The 7,470-nt window shown below is 30.8% G+C and overlaps 1 pseudogene; it reads right to left on the reverse strand.

Moving 5' to 3' along the window:
• Window positions 1-4,954: 4,954 nt before the first annotated feature.
• Window positions 4,955-6,500, reverse strand: LOC100256213 (cytochrome P450 89A2-like; annotated as a pseudogene).
• Window positions 6,501-7,470: the final 970 nt, after the last annotated feature.

The following is a 7,470-nucleotide window of genomic DNA, read 5'->3' on the forward strand; positions in this document are numbered from 1 at the left end:
AATTTTTCAAAATTCTGATTTCCAAATTTAACTCTCAATTTTTGAATTCCAATTTTCCAATTTCCAAATTTAATTTCCAATTTCCAAAATTTTAATTTCCAAAATTCCAATTTTCATATTTATTTATTTATTTATTATTATTATTATTATTATTATTATCATCATCATCATCATTTTATTTATTAATTTTTAAAACTCCAAACTTTCAAATAATTTGCTAATTTCTTTCAAATTTAATTTCCAAAGTTCCAATTCCTTAATTTAATTTTCAAAACTCTAATTCTCAAATAATTTTAAAAATTCCAATTTCTTTCAAATTTAACTTCCGAAATTCCAATCCTTAAATTTAACTCCTAAGACGTCGATTTTCAAGTAATCTTCGAGACTCCAATTTTCAAATAAATCTCAAAAATCCAGTTTTCTCTCAAATAGTTTTAATTCCACTCTGGTTTTCAAATAATCTTTCATTTTCTTTGATTTTTTTAATAAGTATGAATGAATATTTCATAATTCGAAATTAATGGAATTTGTGATATTAATTCATGCAAAATAAATTGGGTTTTGGTGGGGGCCCTACATATGAGTTTTCTTTTCTGATTATCAGTTGTTATGCTTAATGAGTATTACTTGATCTTTGTTTTGCTCTTTTATATACATGTGATGATTTTATACTTGACCTAACCTTGTTTTCATGATAGCGCACTATTAATTGCTGCTAAGGTATGATCTCATTTCCACTTCGCTTATTCTGATGCATGATTCACTTTATTATTTTATTATTTCACTGGTATTAATTGATTTTCTCACCAATTGCCACATCTGTCTCACCTTATTTAGTAGAGACCCGTTTTTTAGGGACTTAAAGGGGTGCTATGGTCTTTACCGTACCTTCCCGATAAATAACCTGACCCCCAAACCCGTATTTGGTTTCTCACAGATTGTCTTTTCCAAATGAGGAGTCACACTTAGAGTTTTCTCTCTTATTTTGTTTGTCCTTTAAAAATAAAACAAAAATAAGTGGCGAATCCAAGTCATTTTTCAAATTAAAAGGGAGTTCGCCAACGAGTGGAAGTGCATGAGCCGAAATGCGGGGTCCACAACTAGTCTTTATAAACGTTAACAAACAAACCCTTAATATTTTTAAAACTAAAGTTTATTCTTTTATTTAAGAATTATTTTATCCTTTAAATATCTATTATTATCAAAATTCTGTTTTCTTGCTTATTTTAAATTTTAAAGTTCAAACTTTAAAAATATTTCAAGCTCTTAAAAATACTTTTGTTTTACAAAACATTAAAAAACAAATTTCAAAACCCATTTTTAAAAACTATTTTTTAAAACTACTTTAAAAAATAATTATCAAACAAGCTTTTAACTTTACTTATTTCATTTTCTCAAAAGCCCAATAATTATACAACCCTTAAAAGTCATATATAATTTCTTATTTGAAAAAGATAAGTTTATGAATTAAAAACAAATTCAAATGTCAGATTACCTATTATGAAGGTACGAGGATAAGTCGTAGTATCCTTCTAAATTCGTAAATCTATCATCTCTAATATAAAAGCAAAAAAAACTCACATTCAATTAATTAATCAATCAATACAAAAATAAATAAGACTTAATATAAAAGAATAGACAACCATGCTATAAAGATAGATTATAAAATCTAGAAGACAGTGAATATGAGAACTACACGAGTTGATTCATTAAATTAATTAAAAAATGATTGAATTATTTCTAAAAGATTACAACAAATCTTCAAAATATTTCAAAAGACTTTATTTGCAACAGAAAAAAAAATGATTCTAGATGATTTCTATTTAATTTATTTTATTTACAAAGAATGCTTCAATTTATAAAAGAAAAAAAAATGATATGATTTATTTTTATTTACAAAAAATTTGTCAACATATTTTTATTTATGGGCTAATGTTTTTTTAACTTATTTTTATTAAAAGAAATGATTTTTACAATCCAATTTGATTTTATTTACAAGAAAATAATTTTTACAACTCTTATTTGAAAAATTATTTTTACAATTCTAATTAAAAAAAGTTTGATTTCATTTGGGAAAAAAAAGTTTTAGGATTCAATTTTATTAAGAAAAATGATTTTTACATTTTTATTAAGTATTGAAATCAATTTTTATTAAAAGAAATGGTTCCGGTTTAATTTATATTTACAAAAGCTCAGCCAATATTTCTTTAAGCTCTCTCATTGTAATATTTATCTGTTTGTTTTCTTGTAGCATATTTCATGGAAGCTTTATTGGGTTAATTTCTTCGTCTTTGCATGGAAATCCATATTTTTAATTAATAAGCTCACTGAATTTGTAATACCCATATTTTTAATGACACATATCCAAAAAGTTTTCATTAAATTATTGGTAAAATAGTCGCAAGGGAGATGAAAATTCAAGTGTTAATATTTAATTAGAATAAATTTTAAAAAATCAGTTGAAAGTCAATAATTTGAAATTTTTTACCACATTAAATTTAAAGAGTGAATTTCAAGAATTAGAATTAAATTTGAAAAAAATTTAATAAGGACTTGTATTTTAGGTATAAGGATATATATATATACATACAGAGGGACTGGACACCAAAAGTGGTGCGAAAGCCACTGCCAGGAAAGAGGAGAAAAAAAACAGAGAGAACAAGAGAAATGGAGATGCAGTGGAGGGCCGTGGGTTCTCCATGACGGAAAGCCTGCATTTTGAGCCACCAAACCTGCTCCGATCTGTATCAAATTTTGCGAGGGAGTTCAATTCGTCGAGGTGAACATCGCTACCGAGGGAGGAGACAGTGGAGCTGAAGCTGAGCTACCATCTCCATGGGGATATGGGAGAGATTGTGTGTTCAAGTCTCATCTAATGAAATTTTTTTTATCCATGTAAAAAAAGGTAATAGAATCCTTGTTCCTTTTCCTTCTGGTAATTATATCTACATAAGAAAATTCAGATCATCTGATGGCTTGCTTTTTGCAAATGAAACTGCAGTAGTTGGTCCCTTCCAAATGTCTTCAAGTCACATGAAATGCTTCAACCCCATCTCCATTCAACAAAGCTACCTATCCTTCCAGGTACCTCATCCCCAAGAACATACCATAATTTCTCTGTTGGGATATTGTCTGCAATATTCTTTGATTTATTCCACCTTCCACTCGAGGGTCAAACCCAAGTATTGGTTACCCATTTCATAAAGCTAACCAATTTGACATAATTTTCTTTTAACATCAAATTAGTTAGTGAGAACATGGAGGACATGATCATTTTAGATCTCAACAAAATTTAATTGCAAATAAGTGCATGCATATAATATTATTTTTATAAAAAACTTTATAATTAGATATTTTCTTATAAGAATGTACCTAGTGGAAAAATATTATAAACCAATAAATTGACTCAAGAAAAAAATTTAGGACACTTTCCCAATGATAAATTATGCTTTTTATATACTCAAATAATCAAAGCATGTTTAACCTATCAAGATTTTGGGCCATTCATGATCAATGTCAATCCAAAAAAAATTATAGTATAATAAAATTTCAAAGGTAGTTAGTGATGAGGATAGCTACTTATCAATAAACAAGACAAAGTATAGCTACTGTCCATTCAAATAGGTGACGAACACATGTCCAATGACAATAAAATGACAGAAATTTTTTTCCTGGGAATTGGACTTGGACTTTATTCTCCTTACTCATCACTTGGACTGACATGCAAGGATGACAGAAAAAAGTTCAGCAAGATTAAATCATTAATTTTACTATCCAATATTAATTAGGATATTAAGCATGTAATTAATGATCAAAATTAATATGCAATCTTATTGTCATTGCATGCATAAATAAAATCTTCCAAGTCTGAATGTTAATGAGATGTTAGCCTCCCTCGGTGTCACTATCACTCTCAACAGGATATATGTCTTCTTTCATTGAAAAACTAAATATTTATTACATAACTCACATGAATTTTTTTTTTCTATTTTTATATTAAAATCGGAAACTTTTATTTAAAATAATACATAAAGTTATGTTTTTAAAAATCATTTTCAAAAAAATTTTGAAATTTAAGATAGTAAAAATTCGTTGATACCATATTTTTTTTAAATAGTTTGTAAAATCATTATTATTATTATTTTTTAATGTGAATATCAAAGTTTTTATATCTTATATAAAAGTTTTCATTACTTTTTATTTTAAAAATAAAAAACAAAAAAGATATATTCCAGCACTTTGTATTAGTTAATAAATTAAAGAAATCTTCCAACCCTCTTAAGACTAAGGAACCATATTTATTCGTAAACCAATTTAATCATTTAATATAATTTAATGATTTAATTCAAGCCATTGAGTACGTTAAATATATTATAAAATAAATTAATAATATTATTTAAAGCCAAAATTAACTTAACCTAATAAGTAAAAAGGATTTTTTTTTTCTCAATATAAAAAAACTACTCTTGAGCCATCATTGCCTAAAAAACTCAATTGATTATCAACTTTCTATAATAATGATAATAATATATATATATATACATCAATTACTTGATATTAATAAAACTAATAAATATGTTTGGATTAAATAATTTTAAAACAACTATCAAATTTAGTTTTAGCAAAAAAGTTGACATTTAAAATAACAAGAAATTAATAGCAAAATTCTCTCAAATCATTTAGAGCTTGTCTAGTGGCGATTTTAGGAAGCGTTTTTAACCCTTCTAATATTTCAAATGTAAAAATTTTCAAGTGTTCAAAAGACCAAAAGCGCTTCCTTTATATAATCACTACCAAAGCACTATTTAAAGTAATCAAATATCAAGTCTCGGGTTTTATGAAATGTCAACTTAATTAGTTGCTCAACCTTGATAATAACCAATATCATCACCTCCCATGGTTTCATGAAATTTTTACCTTATTCAACAAACCTGCAATGCATATGTATTTCTTCATTTCATTTGGCCCTTGGAGAGATGTGAGCCTTCAATGGATTCTGCATCAGCACTGGCAGAAGGGCTGAAACTTTTTTCTCAGAGAGATCAACATCATCTCCATCCGCAGCAGTCCATTTGAACTTCCAAATCAAATTGCCACAAAGTACTCCAAATGAAAAATTCCTAAACCATTACCAGGGCAAACCCTCCTTCCTGCACCAAATGGCATCATTTTGATCTCCTTACTCCCAGTCACATCGAATGCTTCTACCCCATCTCCAGTCAAGAACCTCTCTGGCTTGAACACCAGTGGATCTTCCCACACTTCAGGGTTCCATGCGATCTCTGCTACCATGAAAAAAATGTTAGCGTTTAGGGGGATTGTATAGCCACCCAGATTTACATCTTGGTTCACTGCATGAGGCAAGCCGAAGTGTCCAGGAGGATGACGCCTCAAACCTTCCAAGATCACAGCCTTCAACTATGGCATCTTCTGCAAATCTTCCTGCTTCACCTCGTCCTCTCTTGTCCCCATAACCCCACTAATCTCTTCAAAGACATTGGCCTGAATATGCCGGTACTTCACCAGGTTTGCCATGATCCACTGCAGCGATGTGTAAGTAGTATGTGTCCCTGCGTTGAGAAACTCGGAGGACAAACTAACCAGTTCGCTGTCATTGAGCTTCCTCTTCTCGTCAGGCAGTTGCAGATCCAGAAAAGTATCAACGTAGACTGTTATACGACTGCTGTCTTCTTTGTCGGAATCTTCTTGTTGTTTGATTTGTAATTCCTTCTTCAAGCGCTCTCTGGCCCTTATAAGAGGGATCAGTACATCTTCTTGATGCTTGCGAAGCTGCAGGAACTTCTCCCAACGCTTCCGAAACAAGATCTTTCCTATGGTAGGCCAGAAATTGAGCATTGCCAAAACCGGCCAAAACTTGCAGCTGAGCAGCTTCGATTTCTCTCACTTTCTCCTCCTCAAGCTGATCCCCGAAGCACATCAGAACCAGCAAGCAATACATGGCGAAGTGGAAGTCATCCACCACGCGTACCACACCATCTCCGGTTTCAGAGCTCCTGCGAAGCCGAGAGAAGAGAATCTCCAGCACCCACTTGTGGGCTCGGGAGTACGCTTTTAGGCGCAAGGGGTTGAGGATTTTTGCAGTGAGGTTGCGGCGGAGGAGGCACCAGGTGGGACCGTAACCGGCGGAGCTGACGTTGTGCTGGTTGCTGCCAATGATTTTGTTGGTAACCGGAGGAACGGGGCGGTGGGCAAAAACTGCAGCGTTTTGAACTAATGCTTCGTGAGCCAGGGAGGCACTCGCGACGAAGATTGCTGGGCTGTTGCCAAGTGGGAGGGAGACGATTGGACCATGCTTAGCGTGAAAGGTTTCTGAGGATTGGCTCAAGTTCTGTGTAAGATTTCCGAAGCCATAGGTAGCTGCTTATGATTGGAAAGGCAAAGGGTCCAGGAGGGAGCTTCTTCTTGGGCTTGGAGAAGAGCAATGGGAAGAAGAAAGCAGCAATGCAGAGAGAGACGAGGACCCCGAACCAGGTCTCCATTGTTGGCCTTAGATCTTCTTTGGTTGCTGACAAGATATATAATGGTAAGCTACCATATGGGAGACTTTGTTCCACATTGAATAAAAGACTGCTAAAATTATTAAAATGCTTCAAATAATATTAAACCCTTTTTTCTATATTGAAACTAGAGAGTATATGCTTTAAATTTAGAAAAGTGAGATGACCTAGTCTATAAACTGCCAAATAGATAGGTTAATGAAATTTAAAAAAAATCTTAAGTGACAATGTATAGAAAATCAAGAAGACAACCTCCTATACTTTTCAAATTTTATTAAATTTTTTTGAAGGTTATTAATTTTTAGGTTATTTTTTGTTGATAAAAAATTTAAAGGGAAAAATAAAGAGTAAAAAATAAATAAAAGAAAAAAAATAAAGAATAATTAATAAATTATTTTTACATATTATTTCACATCTACCTAATTAAAATTCAACTTTTTATATAAAATTTAAATAATTATAAAATATCTGAGTTTTAAATAAATTTTAATTACATTTAATTTTATATTATATTTTTTATAGTAAAATTAAATATGGAAATAATATTTTTAATTAATTTTTTAAAACCGTATTAGTTTATGAATATTGAGAGAAGGAGAGGGCCTTATCCGATAGGCATTGTTGGAGAGAATGTGACATGGTCCTATCATCAAAAGAAAAAGGACGAAAAGTGACAGGGATATGTCATATCAAAGAAAAAAAATTATACCAATAAATTTGGAGTTATAAACTGGGATAAAAGAGGTTACTTCAAAGAAACTTGGGAAACTTATGTTTCCAGCCTATGATTAGAAAAATATATGGTTTTGGAATCCTATATAAGTGAAATATGAGATTTCCCTATTAATGGGGAAAATATTATATTTCTCGTGCACTATATACTGTTTAGGTATGCATTTCCAAAATTGCCCTTTAATGTTTCCCTATTAGCAACCACCTGTGTCCATGTCAT

Source organism: Vitis vinifera, chromosome 14, assembly GCF_030704535.1.
Source record: "Vitis vinifera cultivar Pinot Noir 40024 chromosome 14, ASM3070453v1".
Taxonomy (NCBI): domain Eukaryota; kingdom Viridiplantae; phylum Streptophyta; class Magnoliopsida; order Vitales; family Vitaceae; genus Vitis; species Vitis vinifera.